The sequence below is a fragment of the Choloepus didactylus genome, chromosome 12 (assembly GCF_015220235.1).
Source record: "Choloepus didactylus isolate mChoDid1 chromosome 12, mChoDid1.pri, whole genome shotgun sequence".
In the NCBI taxonomy this organism is placed as follows: domain Eukaryota; kingdom Metazoa; phylum Chordata; class Mammalia; order Pilosa; family Megalonychidae; genus Choloepus; species Choloepus didactylus.
The window spans coordinates 16,917,774-16,944,886 of record NC_051318.1 but is presented as its reverse complement, the minus strand read 5'-3'; the positions used below and the strand labels follow the sequence as shown (position 1 = coordinate 16,944,886).

At 41.4% G+C, this 27,113-nt stretch overlaps 1 pseudogene; it reads left to right on the top strand.

Annotated features, from left to right (window-relative positions):
* The first annotated feature begins 967 nt into the window (after positions 1 to 967).
* LOC119506775 lies at positions 968 to 27,113 on the top strand (annotated as a pseudogene).

The window sequence follows — 27,113 nt, the reverse complement described above, 5'->3', positions numbered from 1 at the left end:
AAGAAATAAAAACTTGCATACAGGTCCTCTAACAAACATCAAGCCAGAATTATGCTCAGCATACGACAATGTTACATATGTGATGTGTGTATAGTATGATGAAAACCAGTTAGGAAACAAGATACACAGGGAATCTTGGTGGGCCACAGAGCCTCCAATGAAAATACCATTAAAGAGAAGTGTCATTAAAGCTGAAGGATCATCAGGCTTGGAAAATGACATCATCTAGCTGACTTCCTCTCACCTTTCTTTCTCATCTATATCCTTCTTTCCTTTTCTCATTTGTCTCCCATTTTTCCTTCACTTCCGTTTGATTCCTAGGATAATATGGAGACTGCACAGACAAGCTCAGGAAGGTCTCCCCCCCCCACCCCCCGGGTCTTCTAATTTTCCTCCACCCAGGTCTGGAAACCACTTTGAGGGGTGACAGGGTAATTCAATTTCCAATCCCATTTCATTCTGGGTCTCTCAGTGGAGACTGCCAACAAGGCACCAATTAGCAGAAACAAGAGGCTGAAGGAAAATAGAAGTTTGCTACTGTATTGCATGTGTGTGTTTTGACATTTAGTTTGAACTTCAACCTAGCCTGTGCTCCTTTGCAAGCTTTTAAAAAGAAATAAACTTCGTCTCATTACCATCAGATACAATGATGGGAGAAATGGGCTGGAAAAAAATCCTGAATCTTTCCTGAGCCCTATTTTACGCTTTACAAAGAGAAGGGCAAATTCTTGACTGCTGTGCCGTTCGGCTATTATGTTTAACAATCTAATTAGAAAGTCTGGGAAGCCTACTCCCATTGTAAAAGCTAAGACAGTACACACAAGCAAAACCAATTAGACAGCTGTGGTTTACAGATCTGAACTGCCCTCCAGCCAGGTTCTAATGAACGACCTGCCACCCTGCCCCATCGCTGCAGCCCCCAGGAGATGGGTTTTGTCCATAAATGGGGCCAGATGACAGTGGCGACATGTTCGGGGCTCCCCACCCTGGGACAGGAATCTGCAGTTACCTGCTGGCCAACAAGCTGCAGTATGACGCCTCCCCAGGGCTCCTCTCTTGCTGTGGTTTGCTACCTCCCTTGGCCTTCAGCTCCTGCCCAACTCTAAACGATGTCCTCCTTCTGGCTGATAATGCCTGCCCCTATCGAGCAGGTCACAGCTATGCTAACAGGCGGCAATAAATCAGAACTGTCGCTTTCACTTTTATGAAGGTTACTTTCTGCACACCAGGGACTTATTTAACTTGAAACAGACCAAAAACTATACATTAAGCTGCATGCTTGCCATGCCTTTGTTTTTGACCACGTATGGCTTAAATTAAGGCTCACTGTGTTGAGCAGATTGCTGGCCTCAACTTAGTCATCTGTTTAATGTTTGCATGTCCCACAAGGGACTTGTGGTTATTCACAAGTCTATTAATTAAAAAGAGAATTTAGTAAGGGAACTACTAAGTGGGTTGATGAACCATGCAGCCACTTTAAAAAAAAAGGGTATATTAAAATGTACACATACACAATCTCTTGCAAGTCCCTTTCTGGAATCATCTGATATCAGTAGTTATTGTTTGAAGTAAGCATCATAAAGGTTGTGAAAAAAGTGTTCTTATCATCACCATATTCAAAGGAGAAGTTTTATGTCTGGAATTAGAGCAAGAATTAGACCAATGTTGTCTGAGTTGACAGAATTGAGATTGGGTGAAGGGCTCCATTTCTAAAGTTCTATTTTCATCAGGTAATGGCTCATTGGAAAACATCCATCTTGTGTTGAAATTGGGCCTTATCAGAACAGAAAATACAAAGGATTTTTAAATTCTGGAAGAATGAAAAGAACCCATTGTGTGTATTACCAAAACAGATAACCAAGATAGGTACCAATAGAGACTTTCTTAATTTTCCTCAGTCTTTTCAGGGATCAAAGTACTGCACACATCATCCTTTTATTCCCAAAGCCACATCTCAAAGGAAAAAAGAACCACGGGACCATTTGCATGGGGCCATTTTGTTTTACCTGTGAGGAAGTGAGGGATTAAAAAGTTTCACTACCTTAGGTGAACTACCATAATGGCAGAAGTGAGAATTATTTCATGATAATCATTCAACTGCTGGTGAATTTTCAATCTTCTAAAGCCTTTTAACCAGGAAGAATTAGAATTTGAAGCTACCTGAAAAGGAAGTGTTATAAAATTCAGATTTGGTAAACGTTGTGAAAATGGCAGCATGTTCTTGCTAAGATGTTCCATGTCAGATGGCTCTTGGAAAGGCAAGGCAGAGTGGGCACATGTTAGCTGACATGTGCATGAGCTGGGTACCCCAGCAAGTGACAGTGACAGTGCAGGGAGACCCCAGTGCCAGTTCTGTGGTTTGTGACTGTTCCGGATGCCCAGGGCCAAGTTGTGGACAGAAGTCTTACAGAAAAGTGGGCATGCGAGAGAAAGCCATTGGAGAAAACAGAGGGCCTGTATCATTAACGAATCAGTGATGCCTCAACAATAAATCAATTGGAAAAATATGTAGTCAGGCTCAATTAAAATTTGCTGAACACTTAACACAACTAAAGAAGGAACAAAGACTCATCTGCGTTTTCCAGGAGCTTATCATCCATTTGGGGAACTAAAACACTGATAAGAATAGAACCAGTCACTTAGAATTTAGAATGATTTTCATTGGAAATACTATGTTGACTACTGTTTTCTTATGGCTACAGGCAGTGTCGTTTTTGAGATTTTAAAATCAGTTTTAAATAAAGCTACAAACCGTATATTTATCAAATTGGGTGGTGGCATGAAGTTTAAGGAAGAGCTTCATGCTGGATAAATGAATAAAGATTGAAAGCTAGCAAGACAAGTTAGAATGATTCTAATACAGGGAAATTTAATAGGAACAAATAAAAAGGCCTAAACTGAGATCCTAAAATGCAAATGCTTCATGACAGAATGGAGCAAATATTGCACAGCAGTTGACTTGGAAAAAGACTGTAGGAAAAATGGGCCAAGACTAAAGGAGAAGGAACCAATATTTACTGAGCAGCCACTATGCGGCCAGGTGCTCTCTGTGGGTTTTTTTTCAGTGTTCCTCACTAGAGTTCCGGTGCCTTTGTGGAGCACAACACACAGTGTGAGCATTTTAGATACATCATCTCAATCAATTTTCATGACCACTTGTAGGCTAGACACTACTCCACTTTACAAATGAAATCACTGAGGCTCAGAAAAGTGAAGTCAGTTGGCCAAGGTCCTACAAGTAGCAGATAAGATGTGGAAATGGGATTTGCCCTAAAGTCTCTACCTTTAGTATATCTTTGAACCATGCCTATTGCAGTTTGCTAGAGCTGCTGTGACAAATACCACACAATGGGTTGACTTAAACAACAAGGATTTGTTGTCTCCCAGGCAGTGCTTTCTCCCTGAATTCCATAGTGTTCTGGTGCTAGCTTGCTGCAAGCCTTAGGGTTCCTTGGTTTGTACCGCTGCCTCTATCACATAGATCCATCTCTCCTTGTGTCTGCTTGTATGGTTTCTGCTGACCTCTGGCTTCTTCCTGTGGCTTTCTCTAACTGTGCCCCAATTTCCTCTCTTTATAAGGCCTCTACTCATACAGATTATGACCCACACTGATTCCATTATTAACTGATAGTATCTTCAAAAGGCCCACAGGAGCATGAATGAAGATTAAGAACACATTTTTTGGGGGGTGCATGAGTCAATCTACCACAGTGCCATTCTGTCTTTTAGGATGTGATGGATGTGGCTGTGTTAAAAGACATGTCGTATCCAGAACAAGGAAGAGGAGGTCCCTTCTGTTGGGGGAAGCTACGTCTCAGCAGTGAGGTCACGGGTGATGCAACCAGAGAGCCTGGGTCTCCACAGCAGCTCTGCCACTTCTGAGCTCTGTGGCCTTGACCAAATTACTAAATCTCTCTGTGTCTCAGTTTCCTCATCTCAAAAATGAGGATGTAGTAGTAGCCATCTTATAGTTTGTTGAGCAGATTAAAAGAGTTATTTTATGTAAAGCTTTTAGACCAGCTCCTGGCAGATACTAAACATCATATGCATGTAAGCAAGGGTTGTTCTGCTCACATCAGATCTCAGCTGGAGTATTGACTCGCATATTTCAAGAGGAGAAAGGCCAATCTCTTGTCCCATAAAAGCTGACCTGAAAGTCATAGGACTGGAAACAACTTCCCTACAGGGCTGTAGGAGGATCTGATGGCATTTAGTCTAAGGGGTGAGAGCTGTTGAAAAATATTTGAACTAGTTTTGTTCTAAGTTTTCCCCTAACAAGTGTCCATAGAACAAAACAGAGTTGTTCATTTGATATTCTCTCCCTAAATCATGACAGCCTTCGATCCCAGGAGCCCACAGGACTGTCTGGCACTGAGGAGACGCTTCAAGGCCATTTCTTCAGGGTCTTCCTTGAGCCTAGTGCTGGGCTAGACCATTCACAACCCTCTTGTGGCTGACCCCCAAGATATCAAGATGGTACTACTGCTCCTCATGCAATGGATCAGACACAGAAGAAGTTATATGACTTGCCTCAAAAAATGTTAATTAATTGATTCAAAAATGTTTAATGAGCATCTACTATGTTCCAGGCACTGCTGTAGGCACTGGAACAGAATAGGCACATCCTACTGCCCTGGTGGAGCCAACGCTCTTGCCTGAATACAACCCAGAACTGCCTGACCCCTGACATCCATCCCCCACCGCGGGAACTGAATGAGTTGCATGAGCCACAAAGGAGAGACTGATCTTCATACTCTCCGACATGTGTAGTATTCAGCAAACCTATTGACTACCAGACCACAGACTACCTAACTTTCAGAGCACATCTTTTAGGGGACATTAGCCTATTTATCAGATAAACAGGTTCAGAAACACTGGGTGACTAAAGATATTTGGCTAATAAGAGCTATACCTGGCCATTCAAGTCCAGGATGGTTTGCATTATAAAATAGTGGCCTCTTGAAGAGAAATTGCATGAAGGGAGTAGACACACCTTCCCTTATAATTTCTCTATGAAATATAAGGTGATTTCTGACATGGGAACTTTTTAAGCTTAGGCTGCCATAGTTGATGCTTCTCAATACATAAACATAGAAGAGTATAAGCTGGTTCAGTAGTTCTTGACCCTGGCTGACCATTAGAATCACCAGAGACCAATTATATCAGCATGTCTCTGGACGTGGGCCCTGTCCCCAACCTGTCGCCAACCTGCCTGCCCTACCTTGGTTTTAAAGGTCATCATCATATTGAGAACCACAGTGTCATGTGTGCAGGAGGGTGGGGACAGGAAGAGAGGTGTGGTCCCATATGGCCTCTAAATTTACTCCGTCCCTGGTATATTGTATATGCGTCCATGAAGTTCAGTGGCTTCTCCACTCCACCGCTCACTAGAGAAGGGTAATGAGGCAGTGGAGCTCTCTGGACTCTGGCTTTTTTGCAGTCCCAGCATGCCAAAAGGCATTCAGGGTGAACAGGGTCCCCTGTGCTCTCAGTGTAATGTTCTTGGTGCAGAAACACCGGCCAGAGGGAAATATTGAGAGACTGGCCTCAGGGATGGAACCTGCAGCCAGATATTTGTTTTGCTCATGCTGCTTCAGGTCCTATATACTAAACTGAGGTTTCATTCTTAGCTCCAGGAAAGACTATCTTGGGAGGCTGTTCACCTTCCAGGGCCTTCTCATGTGTCTCAGTTTGCCAGGGCTGCTCTGACCAACACCACACAATGGGTTGACTTAAACAACAGAAATTAATTCTCACTGTTTTGGAGGCTGGAAGTCCAATGTCAATGCATGGCTTGTTTTCTCCCAGGGAGTATTTCAGCAATCCTCTGTCATGTGGTGCTTGCTTTCTCTCTCTCTCTCTCTCTGTCTCTCTCTGCCTACTCCTCTGGTTTCCCCTGACTTCTGGCTTCTACTGACTGACTGCTCCTGAATTTCCTCAGCTTATAAGGTCTTCTGCCATAAAGATTTAGGCCCAACCTGATTCCATTTGGCCACATGTAAATAGAATCATTGACGATCCAATTCACGAATAAGTCCACCCATTAATAACAGCATCTTCAAAGGTCCTATTTACAAGCGGGTCCACACCCACAGGACCTGGGGCCAGGACTTAGATGTCTTTTGTGGGGGGCACGATTTGATCCCCAATACCACTTGAGGTTCTGGAGTTGGGTGAACACTCTTCCTCCCCAGACAACTGGGATGGGAGGGCTTGCCATGGAAGGGTCCTCCAGGGGTTTAGGACAGAATTCCATCACAGGGCCTCATGGGTGGGTGCACACACTACAAAGAAACCCTCTAGGAAGGGGGCCAGCTGGACACTGCAAAACGCTGATGCAGAGACCATGCGGAGCTCTGAGGTTGTGCAGACTGGGGGGTGCTGGAGGTGGCTGCAGGGCCATTTTGCAACATATCAGAGCCTGCGACTGATGCTGCATCCAGGAGCCTCTTGGTGAGTGTCCCAGGCAGAATGGGCAATGCAGGGTCTACTAACCCATCTTGAGATACATGAATTCATGTTTTCGACGGTGCCCCTTTTACAGAGTGTGTGCTTCCTTGGGGTGATTTTCTTTAACTGTCAGGGACCTCTAAGAAATTTTTTTTCAGGAGCCAGAAGTTTCTCTTTTTTTTTAAAGCTTTCATTTCCTTCTTTCCTCCTGGTAATAGCCTCCTGATACCACACTAAGCAAGCCTTCCCCTCCCACCCCCAGTGTCACTCATGCCTTCTAAATACTTTTAGGTGGAAAGCCAAGAGCTGTTTCTCCCTTGTTCACTCCCCCATCTGCCCCCAGATGAAGGTTAAGCCAAGTTGGACACTGTGACAGTTAGGTTCACGTGTCAACTTGGCCAGGCGATGTTACCCAGCTGCCTGGTCAAGCAAGCACTGGCCTAACCATTGCTACCAGGATGTTTTTGGCTGGTTAATAAACCAACGGGCTGGTTTATTAAATCATCAGTCAATTGGCTGCAGCTGTGACTGATGACTCAACCAAGGGCATGTCTTCCACAATGAGAGAATGCAGTTGGCTGGATTTAATCCAATCAATCAGTTGAAGACTTTTAAGCAATATTGATAGAGGACCTTCACTTCTTCTTCTTTGGCTGCCCAGTGAAGAATTCCCTGAGGAGTTTGTCAAAGTTGCCAGTTCGTTTCCTGAGGAGTTCATCGAACATCTTCATTGGAGTTGCCAGTTTGCTGACTGCCCTATGGAATTTGGACTTGTGCATACCCCCAGTTGCGTGATCACTTTTATAAATCTTATATTCATAGATATCTCTCCTTGATTCTGTTTCCCTAGAGAACCCTAACTAATACAGATACCTTTATTTCACTTTCTTAAATAGTCATTGCCTTTCAATTAATCTTGAGACTCATCTCTACTCCAACTGCCTTATGGTGATAATAGTGTAGCACTTTAAAATAAACCAATTTGCACATGTATACATAGCTATAAAATCCACCAGTTATAATAAGATATATATATATATATATATATATATATATATACCCTCATTATATATATACACACACACACACATTTCCACATTTATATGCAGTAACTTTGGGAAACTGCTCCCTCTTGTCTCCACCCTAATCCTGTCCACTCACGAAAGGACAGAGGGGCCCATGTCTTACAGGCCATCTAGTTGCATGTTCTTAATTTATGCCTAAGGACAGCTGCACAGAGACAGAGTTCAGATGTTGGCTCCTGCTATACAAATTGTCTGCATGAAGAGGATCACAAAAATCACTTTATTTTACATAGGAAAAGAAAACAAAAACACCTTTACTCTGGAAAGTCTTTGTAGAACAAAAATGAACTTCCAGTGCTCTATTTGCAGCTTTCCGCTTTAGATGTTATTCTAGGAATGAGTTCAGAATAGCCAAGTAGGTGTAACCAACCTAAATGCGGATTATATGATAAATGTATGATTTCCACAGTTTAATTTGGAAATGAGTTGCAAGTATATCTAACAGAATTGGAAAACAATTCCATTGTGAAAACTACCTGTGGGCCATGAGACACATGTGGTTACATGTGAGATAAATCCAGAGGAAGCCACATCCTTTCAAATGTGGGCCAGGTGAGTTAGCAGCCTTGCTCAGCATCCATTCCGTGAAGCCTTTGGATATGTTTCTTGCTAACACTGGCTTGTCTGGAAAATTGCTCCCATTAACATGAAATGTAATTGCATGGGAGCACTGAAGGAAGAAGCAGCCTCTAAAATAACATCCAAATGAAAAGGCCGAGAGGACGGGTCCTTATCTTAGATATGCACACACATGCACATTATCTTGTGCAGTTGGTAACTGGGTGTTTGGGCCCTGGGATTAAAGCCTAAAAATAATTCATTCTTAATAATGAGAAAGAGTGCCAGGGATTTTTCTTGCCTCCTGAAATGCTTTTATTTCCTGGACTAAGAAATAATGAGCAGGAGAAAATCTGGCAAGCAGGATGAGAGGTTTGTACAGGTGCCTGCTTTAAATGGGTCTGGCATGCAAACCAGCAACTGTACAGCAAGGGTATCTTTAAATAGCTACTAGTTCCACCATCCTCTCTATTATCCAGCTAAAGCAGGGACAGGATTAGACTATAGTGAGAAATGGATGTGGATAAAATAACAATTGATTGGAGATGTGCTTTAAATACACTTTCTGCTTAGGAGCTGGAATTAGCAGAAATGATGGTGGTAACCCCTTAAAAGCCATCTTCTAAATAGACAGCCATAGACACCAAGGGCATTTCCCCCTGTAGATGGATTGGGCTCCCCTTTATATACCAGTCCCCCAGAATGACATTCCAAGGATTTATCTCCACGGCTTGACCTGGCTGAGGGAAACAGTCAATTATAGTGGCCCTTTCTGCCCTGAAGAGACCCTGACTTTGAAGGAAACAAGCAGGGGTGGTATGAAGGACCATGTTTCCCTGGGATTGAGGTAAACCCTAGAATCAGAGACAGTGCCAGCACATAGTAGGTGCTCAATAAATACTGACTAAGGCAGTGAAAGACTCAGTAAGGGACTCTCAGGGGCATCGGACTCCTTTTGACCTGGGCTTCCACCAGAAACCTGAAAAAATGTCCCAGTGGAGACTTCAGTTGCCTTGTTTCAATTAACCCTCCTTTCACCTTTTACCTATGACTTCTTCTCACCTATATATGGGGTTTGTGGAGGATATGAGAGGAGGAAAACTTCAAAAAACCTTATTGCTAGGACTGAGAAAAGCCTTTCCAGATCTCATGGAGCTACCTACCTCATTCCACTCCCTCTTCAGTTCGAATCTTTATATCCTAGAGCATTTTGGGAATTCCAAGGGAACGTTTGTGTTAGGACCACTAGCACTACCCCAAGGGGTAGCACAGGAGAGGATGGAGAGGTGCTAGAAGTCTTCCCATCCAGGGCGACAGGTAGGGCGGGGTCTCCAGGATGCACCAACTGGTTCCCAAATTCTAAGCCCTCCACCTGTGAGGTGGAGCCCCGATTCCACATCCCTAAAAAGCCCCAGGTGACTGGCAGGGCCTTTGAGCTGGAGCAAATGGAATTGAGTGGAGGACAAAGTCAGGTTCCTGCTTTCATTCTGATATTAGATCACAACCCCACAACGGTTGCAAGGATTCACCAAGCAAGTCAGTAGTAAATGCTGAGCACTTTGGCACTGACACACATTGTAGCTGCTTGGTATACAACCCTTTGAGGGTCCTGGCTTTTCTGGGAAACTTCAGATTAATGGACAGTATCCCTTCTAACTGTCTCCCTGGGCCCAACATTACACCATTACATACATGTGCACACACTTATACACACACACACTGGCAACTATGAGAAGGCTCATGTACATAACACACATCTGTGCAGACAGCAAGCATGGGTCATAGGAAAGGGCTGGTTTCTAGGAGAATGTTGTCAACTTTTAAAAAGCCTAGCATCTTACAAGGCCTTTAGCACTTGCCAGTACAATGCACCAACATCCTGTTTATCAAAAAAATTACATGTGCCATCTTTGCTTAATTACTTAAAGTGTTCCTAAGAGGGGTCTTTTGTGAAAAAGACCAACAAACAAGCAAATAAGCAATCCATCAAAGACAACAACCAAACCGCAGAAGATTCGATTCACTGCCAAAGTATCAGCAATCAGCAGGTGTTGGTTGCATGAAATTGAAGCACAGGTTTTTGGTGAACTAATTTTGGAGGAAGGCTGTCCAGGCTGGGGAGGCTCTGTGTCTGTCCTGCCATTTGAAGATGGATGGCAGGAGTGGAAATGAGAAGCCCAAGAAAGAATGTAGAACTCAAAGTGACCTGCTGGACAGCACTTGCTCCTGCCAGCTCTAGTTCCTAGTTTCCTTAGGATCACCTTGACCAAGTGTGGCTTTCGTTGCCAGGTCTCCGACTGCCTACAGGTCTCCCGTCTTCTCTCCCCTGGCCCTGAAGTCACTCCAGCAGCATCTAAAGTGCAGTTCAAGACTCACCTAAGTTTTAGTGTATTGGAATAGCTAGAAGTAAATACCTGAAACTATCAAATTGCAAAGATTGTATAACTATGTAGCTTACATGGGGTGACAATGTGATCATGAAAACCTTGTGGATTGCACTCCCTTTATCCAGTGTATGTATGGATGAGTAGAAAAATGGGGCCAAAAAGTAAATGAAAAATAGGATGGGATGGGGGGCATGATTTAAGTGTTCTTTTTTACTTTTATTTTTTATTTTTTATTCCTATTTTTATTCTTTCAGGTGTAAGGAAAATGTTCAAAAATAGATTGGGGCGATGAATGCACAACTAAATGATGGTATTGTGAACAGTTGATTTTACACCATGGATGATTGTGTGGTATGTGAATATATCTCAATAAACCTGAAAAAAGAAAAAAAAAAAAAAAAAGACTTGCCTAAGCTCTCCAGTGCAGAAAAGCCAGTGAGTAATGTGGATTGAGCACGCACCCCCTGCAGGGCTGGGGATGTGAGAAAAGGTAGTCCAGGTAGTTGATGACGTCAACTACGGTGTCATTTGGGAAGAGATAGAGGGTTACCAGTTATTAATGAATGTATTAGCATTCTAAAGCACCAAACTGCCCTGAGAAAGAAATTACAGGTAAGCAGTCAGAGGTTATTTAAACCTCCAATATTGCATCTCCGAAGCACAGCCTCACACACAGACCTACTTTGCTCTAAAATGTCATTATTATGAACCATTACTTAAAAACCTCCATGGTTTTGACAAAATTGGAATAAGTGATATAAAAATAAAAGGTCAGAAAAACACTGTATGACAGACCTTAGCTGGCCTGGTATAGATTTCTTCAAAGGCCTCCTTTGCTCACCACGAAAGCCAAGACCATGTGTCAAAATTGTTTAAGATAGGGATCAGTTTTAATGAACGCGACCTCGGCTTTCCAAGGTGTTTAGGTCTGGGAACATTTAAAGTACATCTGTTATTATTTTGGTTGTGCTGAATTTCTTATTTTATATGGATTCATTTCAAGAAGGGCTGTTTGAGCGAATATGGAGGTAAGCTCTTGTCATTGTGTTCTGGCTGAATGTTTCAGAATTATTTATTTCTCTACTTCTCACCCTCTGATAGTTCTTTTTTAAACATTTTTTATTAGAGAAGTTGTAGGTTTATAGAAAAACCATGCATAAAAATACAGAGTTCCCATATACCACCCTATTTTTAACACCCTGCATTTGTGTGGTACGTTTATTACAATTGATAAAAGAATATTTTTATAATTGTACTATTCACTATAGTCCATGGTTTAGATTAGGGTTCGCTGTATTGCACAGTCCTATATTTGTTTGTTTGTTTTTAAAATTTTTATTCTAGTAACATATATACAACCTGAAATTTCCCTTTAACCACATTCATACAAATAATTCAGTGCTGTTAATTACATTTACAATGTTCTGTTGCCGTCACCACGATCCATTACTACAACTTTCACCTCAAACAGAAACTCTGTACAATTTAAGCTGAGTTCCCCACTCCCTACCCAATGCCGGCCCCTGGTATCCTATATTCTGACTCTGCAAATTTGCTTATTCTAGTTGTTTCATATCAGTGAGATCATACAGTATTTGTTCTTTTGACTCTGGTCCTCAAGGTTCATTCATGTTGTCACATTATCAGAACTTCATTCCTTTTTTACAGCTGTATGATATCCCATTGTATGGATAGACTACATTTAAATGTATCCATTCATCGGTTGATGGACTTGCTGCCCTCTACTTTCTTGTTTGTATGTACTTGCCTTCTGGCAGTAATAACACATTGAAATTTTGCTTTAGCATCTACATCCCTGCCCTGTGTGATAAAGCCTAATGCCAAATTGTCTTTCAGTGGCTTAATTATTTATAGATTTATTGTCAAGACTTCAATTAAAAAAAAATCTGTTGCCTATGTGTAATTTTGTGCTAATTCCTGTCTAGAAAGAATTCACAGAGGCCTGCCCTGCCACTTGGAAGCTTATAGTTTGAAAGTGATAAGAAGGAAATGGAAACAAACTATCATTAAACAAACTAGAGAATAAATCAAGGCTTTAACAAGTAAGTTGTACTTGTCTCCTTCTGCTTCTCTCCCCCAAGTTTCCTTTCATCTATTTCTACCATTCATCTACCTGCCCGCCCATCCATCCATTTACCCATCCATCCATCTGTCCACCCTTTTGTCCCTCCATCTGTATAAAGAAGTCTATAGAACCCAGGGGAGTGAATCTCCCTGGCAACATGGAATATGACTCCCGGGGAGGAATGTAGACCCGGCATCGTGGGACGGAGAACATCTTCTTGACCAAAAGGGGGATGTGAAAGGAAATGAAATAAGCTTCAGTGGCAGAGAGATTCCAAAACGAGCCGAGAGATCACTCTGGTGGGCACTCTTACACACACTTTAGACAACCCTTTTTAGGTTCTAAAGAATTGGGGTAGCTGGTGGTGGATACCTGGAACTATCAAACTACAACCCAGAGCCCATGAATCTCAAAGACAGTTGTATAAAAATGTAGCTTATGAGGGGTGACAATGGGATTGGGAAAGCCATAAGGACCAAACTCCACTTTGTCTAGTTTATGGATGGATGTGTAGAAAAGTAGGGGAAGGAAACAAACAGACAAAGGTACCCAGTGTTCTTTTTTACTTCAATTGCTCTTTTTCACTCTAATTATTATTCTTGTTATTTTTTGTGTGTGTGCTAATGAAGGTGTCAGGGATTGATTTAGGTGATGAATGTACAACTATGTAATGGTACTGTAAACAATCGAAAGTACGATTTGTTTTGTATGACTGCGTGGTATGTGAATATATCTCAATAAAATGATGATTAAAAAAAAAAAAAAGAAGTCTATAGAATAAAGTTGGGTTTTATGATATGTATAAGCCTTCTTATAGCCTTAGGTATTATTGGTCTGATTTTGCCATATCTTGATTGAAATAATCTAAATATCTGTCTGTAGCAGTAACTGGAGGGGTTCTTTTACTAGATACTGTATGACTAACCCAGATTAGCTAAAGGATTAGCCAAAGAAAAAATAGCTTAACCAAAACTATGAAAAGGAAGTTTTATACAGTTTACTATACTGTTAACTTGGGTATAATTATGGGGGTTCAGTATTAATTTTGATTTCTTTAGCCTCACCAAACAAATTGTGAAACCTTTAGCTGGATTTGGTTAAGGAATTCGACTTTCTTCTGTTTTGCTCAAGGCTCTGCTTCTTGGGTGGTCTCATTTCTGCTGAAATTGTTTTTCTACCACTGGGATACTGCTTTCTTGCTTCAAAGCCCTTCTTACTATTTGTGGACTATCTTTAAATTTCTCTAAATTCACTTTAATTCCAAATCTCCATTAATAGTGTACCTTTGGGAACGGCTTCCCCTCTATCATGTGCTGCTGAAAGCTTAGTGCTAGCTGTTCATTACCTGGGCAATAGGGCCATAGCTGCTCCTTGTCACTGTTCTCTCCTTTCAGGCCTCGGTGCTTGGGGCAAGCAGCTCTGACCACACTGCATGTTGCTTTCCATGTTCATGTCATTTTGAGAAGCAGGAGAAGGATTATACCTCTTCCTTTTATACCTGCTCTTTGATCGGAAGTGAAGCTTCCAGAATGGGGTCTGAGCTGAGAAGGGATCCTCTGTTGGAGGTGAACAAGGATACTCATCGATATGCCCCCCCATCGATGCTATCCAATATTCTTAGCATTATTGAGAGCTTGGACATTTATTGTTTCTGACTTTGTTCCCAGGGTCGTGTGGCTCTGACTTTACTCAGTTTGAGAGCTATTTATTCTGCTTAGGAGCAATCTCGCAAAGTTTCCCCAGTTGTGTTAATCGACTGGCCTCTTGTGTCCTACCCATTCCTGGCCTAGGTTCTTGCTTCCAGAGAGTATGCTTTATCCAGCTTCATTTGTTCCCTGTGCTCAGACCATCTCTGCCCCGTTGTCATTGATGGCTACCACCATTTGGCTCCTATTTAACCCCTTTTCTGTTATCTTTCTTTTTACTTAGAGATTGTTCTCTGTGCACCCAAATCTTCTGGGAATTAAAAAGGTCCTGGATGAATCTCTCATTAGCCTGTATAGAGGGGTATACATTTAATTTAGATGCTTGTAATGTGAACTGGACCGTAGTTCCTCTAGGTGTTTGACATCTGATATTTTCATTTTGGATTGAGATATTTCTCTAAAATTCTCTCTTACTGAACTCTGTAGGAAAATCCAAACCATACAAGCATGCCAGAATGCACCAAATGGCCTCATGTCTTTTAGTTTTAAAATTGATATACGAAAAGGCGAAATAGATTAAAAACAACTCTGATCTTGAAATTTTCACGAACTGTGTGACTCGGGACAAATTACTTACTCTGGCCAAAACTCTGTTTCCCATATGGCAAATGGGGATGACACCACTTTCTACTTTTTAATGGGATGCTTCTGGGCTAAGAAACACTTTCATACTATTTAAAACTGTGGCCCATTATTAATGTTATTATCTGTTTAAGCATGCAATTAAAGTTTTCTCTGGGATTGGTTACAACCTGCAAGCTAAATTTTGAAAGTAGTATATTTTACTAAATATGTGTTATCCAGGCTAGTGCTTCATTTGAAAACATATACTTGCCTTCTTTTATTTTGAATGAGTTCAAACTATTTTATTCGTAACTGAATAAGTTAATTAGAAAATGTTACCCTGTTCTTTAAATTTACTCCTTCTAAAATTATCTGATAAAGCACAACCTTATTCAGGTTCAAGCATACAGAAAGAGCAACAGTGAACAAATGAACCTCCTTAATACAATCTGTCACTTCTTGTCACAGACTTTTGGTGCTTGAACATAATTGTTATTCAGGTATCAATATGGAAAAATTTAGTCTTTAAAATAACTGTATGACAGGCCCCAAATATTTGGGCCTCCAAAATATTTCCTGCTTTAAAAAATCTGTCCCTCTTCACTCCCTGTAAACTTTGAAAAGATAACTTTCAGTAACAGAAGATTAAAAAAAAACTCCTTACAAACTCAAATTCCATATAAACACAATACCCTAGCACGTGAACAATGCATTCAGTTTCCAATGTCCTTTAACTAGACAGTCACAACAGTCCTGAGAGGAAGGTAGTTTATTTATTTGTTTGTTTCAGATTTTTTGTTTTGTTTTTGCACTTTGTTCTTTTTTACCTTAATAGAGGAATTGTGGGTTTACAGAACAATCATGCATAAAATACAGGCTTCCCATATAAAACCCTATTATTAACACCTTGCATTAGTGTGGGACATTTGTTACAATTGGTGAAAGCACATTTTTATAACCGTACTATTAACTATTATAGTCCATGGTTTAACTTGGGGTATCACTGTGCGGTGTAGTTCCATGGATTTAAAAAAAAACATTTTTATTCTCTAACCATATATACAACCTAACATTTCTCTTTTTAACCACATTCAGATATATATTTCAGTGCTGTTAATTACATTCACAATTTTGAGGTGAATATATCGAGATATGTGTAAACTTATTCAAGGTCTCATAGCTAAGTGAAGGGAAGCCAGAACTAGAGCTCAAATATCTTTCTTCAGTTCTAACATTCCTTTGATTATAGCCCAAAAGAGAAACAGCTCATGAAACGTCTCTATGGCCTGTTACCTCGAATTCTTCAGGTTCATCCCAATTTCTAGGCGTATGCTAAAATTTTCTGAATTATACAGAGGCCAGCCTATTATAGCTTAATCTTTTTAAGGTCTGTATCAGATTCTGGAATAATTCTGTCTAACCGCTTGTATTAAGGCTTTAGTTTTGGCCACTCTTTATAGAAGCTTAAGGCACTGAATTACGTATTTTAGAGTTACAGGAAAAGGTTTGTTCCGGAGGATCTGTTCATTTTAACAACTAAGGATTAGAGTGTGATAATTTATGCTTTGGTGCTTAGAATGTTTATTTTCTGTTCTGGTTTACTCCCTTTTACAGCCTGAGTGTTTGGGAGAGCTCTGTGGATGTTTTGGAAGTTTTGGTTTGGCACTTACTGTAAAGTTGGGCCAACTGTAGCAAGCCCATCATTTACAGAAGATTTAATGCAGTTATTTTTGGTTATAAAAGCTAAAGACTTTTGAATAATCATTTATTGTTTTTAGATAATTTCAGGGTCCTTACTAGGCATTGCTATGGTTCCTGTGAACACATACTTTTATTAAAGTTGAAACAAGTGAAATAAAAATGAAAGGTCAAACTTTTTGAACAAACTTTTGAACAAGGCTACCAATCAGTGTATACAATTTCCATGAGGATATTTCTACATTTTCAACTCTTATGTTTCCTTATAGCTGTGTAACAGTCAGAAATAACTATTATCTTTTCCTTTCTGTGTGTATGGTCATTGTGGAAAGAGGATGTGCTGACGCTAGAATATAATTATTCTTCTGCTGGTTTGCCTAAAATGTGACCAGGCAGCCTTCTTTAGGTTTCCAGAACATATTCCACATGCTGTGGTGTTTTATTTCTGAATGGGCCCAGCATTTATTTTTGTTGAATTATGCAATTCATTTTCATTACACATTGAAATACGTTTCTCATTTTCCAACTTACTGTCTTCATTCACAACATATTTTTTTTGTTCCCCCTCCCAATCTCATCCCCATTTTCTTCTTCCTACTCTCTCATTTGAACATTTCCATGGGAAATAAATGAGATTTTACCTGTACAAACACCAGTCAGCCATATCCTTTTAACCACTCAATCAGAAGCCAACAAACCTAAGGTTGAGAATTGCTTTAAAAGAGTCAAATTCAGGCTGGTGGGGGGAAGGGGGGGGCTGCTTTCCAATTACTGTTTCTCATCAGCCTGACCACCCTAAGCCATTAAGCCACTGTAATAGTTTTGCTAATTTGATTTCCTGCACATAAACAACCTTCGCTGTGCTTTGAAGTTCTCAAGAAAGGTATGAGAGGTTTCAAATTGCAATTCAAGCATAAGGCTAATTCATCTTTTTTTTTTTTTTTTTTTAATAAATCAGTAAAACAGAAGTTAATTAAAGTGTAAACAATGGGCAGTATTGTGGCTGCGAGTCTCAGAAAAAAAGAACCTTTGAAATTCTTGGTGTAATGGATATTACCTGGTTGTGCTCCGAGCAGGTTGGGGTTTAGCAAGGGATCGCATTACTGAGCTCTTTCTCTTCTTCTTCTAAAACTTAAAAAGAAAGAAAGAAAGAAAAAAAAAAGGCAAAAACAACAATGGATGCTTTTATTTTTCACTCACCGGGCTGGGTGACAGCTTGGAAAACCCAAGCCTCTTGACACTCTGGGGGCCTCCTTTCCCAGGGAGGCCCTGACATCACCAGGCCTTGTTAGGGCAGCCTCCATGGGGGGCCTGGGTGGGTGGAGGGCGCCTGAGGGCTGGCCCACAGGAGAGAGACCCCTTGTCCCCAGCAGCCATACAGAGGGGATGTCACTGCAGGTGATTAACACCAGGCCAGGGTGTGCTAAGGGGTTCTCTGCCGGCCCCAGAGGCAGGCAGGACCCTGCTCCCTCCCCCAGCCCACTCCGGAGATCTCCCCATACACCAGAGGCTTGGCTGTGGGGGGCAGGGAGGGAAGATGAGTCCCCAGGTGCTCAAACACCGGAGTGTTTTCTGGGCAGACCCTGTTAATTCTAATCTTGCAAGAAGACAACAGAGAGCTGAGCAGGAGGTGAAGTGAAAATCCCAGCACGCCTGAGAAGGAGGGTTGATGTCAACTTCCTTCTCTGTCTGGAAGAGAAGATTGCCTCCTACCTAGAGCTGTGAACTTTGGCTCATATTTTCCTTCTGATCAGGTGGTGGTAGAAGATAAATATTTTGGTTCAGAAACAAATATCCAAAGAAGAATAAAGTGATATTGCACCATCACCCATCACACTACATTTAATAGGTGAACACACTCATCAATGATGCCTACTGAGCATTCCCCAGCAGCATTCATCTGTGTGCATGTGAATATGAGTGTGTGCATACATGCGTGTAAACACACATGTGCACATGCAAACGTGTGTGCACGTGTGCATATGCATTTATAAACATGTGTGCCTGGTATGGGTGTGTGCGTGCACATGTGAAAGAATGTGTGTGCATGTGAGTGTATGTGCTTCTGTGTCTACACTTCTATTGGGGGGAGACTGAAAGTGGGTAGGAGAGAAGAGACTGCAGGGCTAGAGCCTCAACAAGCAGAGGGGTAGGGGTTCCCCCACATGGTGTGCTAAGAGGTTCCAAGAAGTCTCCTTGCAAAACCATCCTTTTCAGATTGTCCAAAAATCTTTAATTTCACTTTTCACTGCCAGCATTTCTATCATTAATAAGCTAATTTTATAGACAACAGATTCTCTTTTAAATTGCAGGCCCTCCTCTTGAATGGCTGTAACCTCTTCATATTTAGACTCAATTAGCCTGGCAAGAAGCTTTCTTTATAACATAGGAGGGCATAGTGCAGAAATTAAGGGAGGATCCTTCTCATGCAAAAGGGTGAGAGTCCAGGATAAGGGACACTGGGTGACCCATGCAGATGTCTGAACACCTGAGGTAGAAGAGGAGGAGGGGCTAAAAACCGTAATAAATGTCAAAACAGTGCAAGTCGGGCATTCGGAGGAAGTACACCAGATACTTCCTAGCTTTGTCAAGGCCTGACTCTAGATTTTGCAAAGGAGCTCGGGAAGAATTCCCAGTGGGATGGTAGCATGTTGAGTAAATGCCAGCCATGCAAGCTGGGAGAGGTGCTTTCTCTGGAGCCTTCAGCAGCTCTGAACACCTGCCAAGTGTAATGGAGCTGATAGGATTTTCTCCAGATTTGCTGAAGCAAATAGGCCTCCCTCCAGCAACGTGTTCTCAGGACCAGAACTCAAGGCCCTTCCCCAGAAAGGATCTACCACAGACCAACATTCCCCAGGCCTGGGTGACTGCTAGGGAGCTCTCCAAACAGAAATCACCAAGGATCCCAAATCCTGGACTCTTGAATTCCAAAGAGTAAGATTCATGGACTTTTACATTTAAAAGTGGCTTTGAAAATATCCTAAACTTCCAAAATTTAGTTGTGGATCTAAAAGCAAATCTACCAGCAAGTCCTTTTTTGAAAGATTTACCCTAAGCTATGAAATTTACTGCAGCTGAATGAACATAGAGCCACATTTACCAAAAGCCGATTATGTCCTGAGAAAGTTACCTGCGGTTTTTCACTTAATTTAATCAGCCCAATAACTCTGTCAGGTAAGTATCATGGTAGATGAGGAAAACCAATTTCAGAGCTAGAAAGTATTGAAGCCAGGATTTAAATACAGGCTGGCCAGTCCTGGAGGCTGATATATCACCCCCGTCACCCCCCCACCCCCACTGGGAATAAAGGCCTGAAACCTTACACATACATTTCAAATTTAAATGTTGGCCAAATTTAGAAAAACATTGACCTTTCCACACAACATACGTAAAAAATATATACTCTCTTCACTTCCTTTTCCTCAATCTACAAACAGAGAACCAAGATGCTATGAAATTATGGAAAGGTAATGGAGAAGCGCATCTCTCTGCTTATTCGTTATTTTCTGGTTGGACAAATGGTGTGTCTACAGTTCAGGACCCTAAGCAAAACTGGCAATATCATACTTAAAGCTATCAACTACAAATTAAATCTATGGACCTCTCATTTCTCCTCATGATGAATCTGTCTATTGTTTGGAGTAAGGAGTAGTAGGTAGGATGCAAAAGAATGCTTTTGATTTCTTTTAATAAAAGCTAGATGCCCACAAATTACCAATCTTTAAAAAATAGGAAAAATAACCTTCAACAAGTAGAGTCTGTCAGTACGTTTGCTCACTGGATTATTGAACTGAGCTGTGTAGCAGCTGTACATTGACCTAGTGCATTAAACCTTGCGGTGCTAAACCCACAGAATACACTTGGTAACTGGCCCCTTCTGGTTCCTGTCCTCATGAAGCTTACATCCCAGTAGGAGAGGGAGACAACAAATGGGTACCTAAATGAATAAACAATTGTAAGGCATTATGGGCCAGGAAAACTTAGAAAAACAGTGGCAGGAATGGGGTGGGGAGTTGATTCTGCAGTAAGCCTGCTTGACTTCAAATCTCAGCTCTGCTGTTATTTGCTATGTGATCTGGGGAAAGTTTTTAACGTCTTCCTGTCTAAGTTTTCTCATCTATAAAAGAGGGTAATGATAGTAACTGTTTTGGTTTGCTAAAGCTGCCGAAATGCAATATGCCAGAAATGGACTGGCTTTTACAATGAAGGTTTATTAAAATAGTTCACAAATTTACAGTTCTAAGGCCATGAAAAGTCCCAATTAAGGCATCAACAGGACGATACCTTCTCTGAAGAAAGGCCAATGGCATTTGGAATTCTTGTGTCACATACAAAGGCACATGGCGGAAGTCTGCAGGTTCTCTCTTGGGCTTAGCTTCTGGTTTCCATTGCTTTCTCCAAAATGTCTCTGGGCTTCTGTCTTAACTTCTCTCTTAGCTTCTCCTGGGGGAAAACTCTGGATTACATATCTTAGCTTCTCTGCTTGTCTCTCCTGGGGTATTTCTGTCTAAGTATCTCTGAGCTCTCTTCACAATGTCTCTGCCTTTTAAGGTCTCATAGAGGATGCCAGTTAAGAGGATTAAGAGCCGCCTTGAATGGGTGGGGTCATATCTCCATGGAAACAATCTAATCAAAAGGTCCCACCCACAATAGGTCTGCCCCCACAAAATTGGATTAAAAGAACATGGCCTTTTATGGGGTACATAACAGATCCAAACCAGCACAGTAACTAATTCAGAGAGTTGTAATATGAATTGCATGAGTTAATACATAATGTGCTTAGAACAATGCTCAGCATGCAATGAGTACCGTATAAATGTCAGTTAAGGTGACCTGGTGGTGAGAAGATGGCCGCGTGGCAGGTGGAAGAGACAGAATTTCAGACAGTCAGAAGAGTATGCACAAAGGGCCTGGGGTGGACAAAAACATGATTTGAGAAGGTTTTCCATATGAAACTTTTTTTCCAATTAGATGAGGCTTACCTATATCTTATTATATTGAAGAATAGTTAAGATTTATGAAAACAAATTTTCCTATCTAAATAAATGTCTAAAATAAATTTTAAGTTGTTTCTTCAAAGGTAAATACACCTTTATTAATATCATCTATTCTACTATGATACCAGTAAGATTTGAAGGACTGCTATTCCCAAAGGTAAATGGCCCTGGAAGCTTGGCTTTATGAGCAAATCACCTTACTTTTATCTTTTTCTATCTCTATTCACATGGCCAAACTCTAAACTGTTTCTTTTTTTCCCAACTCTTACTGTGCCAGACTGTAGAAACCTAGAGCCCTGTTTTTAATCTGCTAAGAGACGAGAAAACATGCACCTCCAGTTTTATTTACATGTAAGATACATTAAGTAGAATTTGAGTGAGGGTCTAGGGGACTGTGGCATTTTTTTAAGGTGTATCCCCTTAGTGAGTAAATTCTGCATTTATTGCTCTTGCTAAGAAACACCATTCTCTTCTTTATGGGTTTTCTTTTAAGTTCTAAGATATCTAGAATAATGGCTTTCATGTAATTGAAACATTATTGTGTAAATTTAATGTTTTATGGAGCTGAAAGGACTCCAATAGGACTGGTCATATCCCTTAACTGAAAAAGCAGAATCTTGAATTGGGAAGATAGTGTTTCCCTCTCAATGAGAATCACAGAATTTTTGAGCTGAAAGTAACTGAGAAGTACTTAATTTCATCCCCTTCACCCCATATGAGAAATCCAAGGTTAAGCCAGGGACAGGTGACTTGTTCAAGTTCGTGTATCATCAAAGTGCCTGTATAGCCATGACCTTCCATTTCTGGGCTGTTCTTGATCTGCAATCGCCCATAATATTTGGATCTAAAAATTCCTTGCTTTGTCTCCAGCAGAATAAGAACTAGAACTCATTAGGAGGGGGTTCTTTGAGCTCCCCGTGCTGCTCCACAGCCTTTGGACTTCCTCCTCCAACCCTCCCAGTCTCTGAAGCACAAGATAAAACAAAAGAAGGGAAAACAGTCATGGATTTGGAGTTTAAATAAACAGGGAGGTTAACCAAAAGGCCAGTTTCCATAGATGAGACGCAAAAGGGATTCTTACAGCTGGAGGCAATTAAATGAATCTAAAAAAGGGATCCGCACACTCAAATGACTAGACAAGTTCCAGAGACTGAAGGAGGTTTTCGTTGAATTGTACAATCCCTCACACTGGTCCAAGAACAATAGGAATGAGCCTTTTTATTTGTTTATTTGTTTTTATGGTTGCCCCTCTAGTGCCTACAACAATGACAGATTTGGGAGAAAATATTAACTCTTTTGCTAGCATCAAATGATGCCCAAACCCAGCAGTATGGATTTGGAAGGGGCCTTAAGAAAAGTAGAATGCTGGTAAATGCTTAAGTGCATTTACCCAAAACAATTAAAGTAAGACACCCTAATCTGTGGTGTTTGCCAATTTTCATAGTGTAAACACTTCACTGTGGCTGATTTTAACTCACCAACATGAAGTCACTGGTTGACTGATGATGAAGTTGGGCAAAAGTGACCATGATCAGCTTTTGTGCACAGGGACAGGTTGGCTTAGCTCACCCCTGCTGACCCACTAGGAGTGACAGGAAAATGCTCACATGTCATGTTAAGAGAGAATAAATGGGATATAAACCCGTTTGTGTGTGTGTGTGTGTGTGTATAAAATGGCTTGAGCCCTATCAATCAATCAATCTATCTATCCACCCATCCACCCACCTCCCCACCTACCTACCTAATTATCCTCAGTTGTAAAATTAAGTGGGAAGCCAGATAATCAAAAAGGCTCTTTCCAATTCTAACTTTTTATTATTCTATTCATGATATTTTATTTTATCAAGTTCCAAAAAGGCACTTAATTCACTTTTTAACCTGGGGATTTTTGTTTATTTTTACTAGACCTCACTCACACCCTTTATTCATCTTCATAGCACTTGTCACCTCTCAATATCTTAGGCATTTCTTCCTTATAATGTGTTTTCCTCAGACTCTGAGTGCCCTGAGAGCAGGGTCTGTATTTGTTTTGATCACCAGCACCTACAAGAAGGCTTGGCACCTAGTAGATGCCCAGTCTATGTGTGTTAAATTACGTAATCCAAACTCTTTTTTATACATGCAAGGAAATTGAGGCCTTAAGAAATGAAGTGATTTTCCTGAAGTCATACATCAAATTTGTGGCAGAACTGAAAATAGAGAACCTAAATCTTGCAGTCCAGTTCTCTTCTTGAACTCGTTCTTTGGCTCATCTCACAGAGTCTAAGGTCTAAACAGGCACACATATGTTCCCAAACTGCAATTAGAGTTCATAGAGAGTGAATGAAATAAAGAGAGTCCTGATCTGCTTCCTCTGCTCCACCTGTCATTCTTACCCCCTCACAATCCTTTTTCCCTTTTCTAATTCTGGTCAGAAAGGTTGAAAAAGTGGCATCACTGTGCCTTGCCTTATGCAATCAGATTGATTTATGGTCTGTGTCTATCTCGGTAGAGATGGAACTGGGGGGAAATTTTATTGTTTTCTACTCTAGGGACCCTTCTCTGTAGATCTCAAGAGAAAAAAGCTCTATGATTAGAAGACTTGGTTTGGTTTGGTTCAGTTTGGTTCTAGCCCCTAGTTGACTTCAGCAAGTACTGACATCAGGCACATTTTAGGTGCTAAAGATATAAAGACAAGGACTCTGATCTTTGTAATTGCACAGTCCCCTGGCGGAGGGGTCAAATAAAAGGATAATTTTGATATCATGTGAAGAAGTGTAATGGTAAAGGGAAGTCCCAAGGCTGTGGGGGACCAGGGACCAGAAACACATCATTAAGACAGACTTTTCGAAAGATTAATTTTAGCAAACTCTAATCTATCTGTTCCGTAGTTTTTCATCTCAAATAGGTATAGTTGTGAAAATGAAGGTGTCTTCACATATGTACAAGGTTTCACAAAAGCCTAAGTGTTGGGTCCCATTGGAATGCCTCATTATCATTCTTCTTCTTCCAGATATACATTGACACAGTCGTCAGATGATGGATCACACAGCCCTGAATGTGGGTGCCTCTTGATAACTTATGATTACTACCTTCTTGCTCTGTCAAGAAATAGCAGCCCTAAATTAACTCAGCAGTGATGCCATACTTGTGTATTTAATGGAAAGTGGCACTGACTTGTTAAAACATCTCAGCTGGATTAAAAAAAATTTACTAGATGGAAATTCAATGCAATGAATTGTCAAAACTCTTCAATCAAAATTAAATTATTTTAGATTTCCTGTCAGAGTCTTCCTTACCTGAGGTTGTGAAGCTCCTTGGACTGGGTCTCACCCAGGAGCAGTGCCCTCACCGGCACCGTGGCCCAAAATGCAGAAAAGGTCATAACGGCCTGAGCGAGATTTCACCAAGTTAAGCTGAAGAGGGAGAAATGAAGGAAAGAAGACCCTTCCTCGCCTCAGAATTACAGAGCTGCCCAAAGCTGTGAAGTGGAGACGACAGATCATTGCAGAGACCTCTAAAAATGTGGCTCCAATTCAGAAAGCTATTTTAGGTGAATTCCAAATTCATGACCTGAATGATGCAATTAACAAACCCCTAAGAGAAAAAGGCCACTGGGAGGTCCAGATCAAGGAGATGGGTGGTTTTGATTATGGGAAATCTGGTCTCACAATGGTGGATCACAAAGGGAAAGAGGTACAAATACTTTGGAGCAGCAAAAGATTCGCCTGGTGTCAGAGAGCTATTTGAAAAATAACATCTTCCTCCTCCAAGGAAGACACAAGCTGAGCTTGAGAAGGCACTTGGTTTTGAGTCTTAGGGCTACCTCGATGAAGATGATGGTGTTATGGTGTCTAATAGGAGTATGAAAATAAACTCAGAGCCGAATTAGTGGAAAAGTGGAAAGTTGAGAGAGAGGCCCAGGGGGCACGAGGAGAAAAGGAAAAGGAGGAGGAGGAGGCAGAAGACATCAACCTCTATGCTGTCAATGAGCAGGAGTCTGAGGACCATGGCAGCAAGAGACTGCGGAGGTCCTTGTGGGAAGGAGGAGGATGGAACTCCTCCAGAAGGATGTGGGTGAAACCCCACAGGCCCAGAGGGAAGAAGCCAGAAGGTTCCCAGGGTATCAGGCCCCGGCCAGGGCTCTCTGTGGGGTCTGGAGGATCTTGTGGGAGTCTTTCCATCCCTCCTGGCCCTGGGTCTTAACCCATGGTGACCACTGCCTGCTTGGCCATTCTGGGACGTCTCTCTGCTCCTTTTTCACCATTCATTCTCTTCTGACCCTTTTCTTACCTCATGCACTGATCCCTCGCTTCCCTGGTGGGCTGTCTAGTGCTTATATTTTGTTCGAATATTTTGCTACTGCAGGCATCCATTTATTATTTTGGAGTTTGTAAAACAGGTTGCTAACTGGCTTCCTGAAAGTGTTCTATTTAGCTTAGTACTGTGATTGGGGGGTGGAGGTGGCAGGAAGGAGAAGATCAATTAGTGGCCAACATTAAAAAAATGTCATTTTACATAAAAACCTATGTAACTTCTCTTGAAAAATGAGAAGCTGTATTTTCTGTCCCGGAGCCCAAATTCCCACTTGTCAACCATCAGTTAGAGCAGTCCCTTTTGGACCAGGCCATCCTTCCAGTTCTCTGGGGGCCCCGCTCAGCCTGCTTTACCCATTCCTGCCTGGGTGGTAGGAGCTTGAGGTGTTGCTACTTGTTCTGCAGAGAGCTCCTTTTATTAAAAGATTTTTATATAAAAGGAGAAAAAATTAAACTACTTTAGGCATGGGGTTTTATAAAGAGCTACTAGTTTCACAAATTATTGGAATCAATCAGGGCTGACTTAAAAGAAACCTAGATGGGGTAAGCGTAGATGTTAATTAGACGTTAGAGTCAAGCATTAAACAACTTGAGAAATTGTCACTGAGCACCTTCCTCTCCCTACTGCCTTTAGTCCTTTGAACTGCCACGCAAATCCACACATACATCAAGCCACCCAAAATAAAAGCGGTTTTCTGCTCCAGGAGTCATAAGTCATCCCAGGTAATGGTATGGTAAGAGAATGGTTTTTGTCTCAGCCCAGTGATAATGGATTGAAGTTCCACCCTGTGTGGTGTCTGCCTCTATGTTTTACCTGTTGACAATTGAAAGGGAACACATCAACATTTACTTATCTTACTTAATGAATGTTATCGTGTGGAAAAGGTAAATCAATAACGGCTGAGATCAAACATACCAATCTCCTTTTGAACACACAATGCCCTGTTTATATAAATCTTAGCAACTTGACGGCCCCCATTTCTGAGCACAGGAACTGCGGCCTGCGTGAGAGGCCTTCCATCTTCGGGTGCTGGTGTCAGGGATTCAGGAACATTTAAGTACGGGAAGGTTGACAGGCAGAGTAAAGCTACAATTCCAGTTGTTCTCTCATTAGTGTCTTAATTGAGAACTTGAACAGACTTGGTTTATTTGAAGTTTTTAGCTCCTGCGTTCCCTCCCCTGCTCCACAGCTCTCCAACCTCATTTGAAAGAAAGGTTGGAAGTGGCCTGCTGGTGACCCCGGGGCGAAAGACGCAGAGGGAGAGGAACAGATTGGGATCTGCTTAA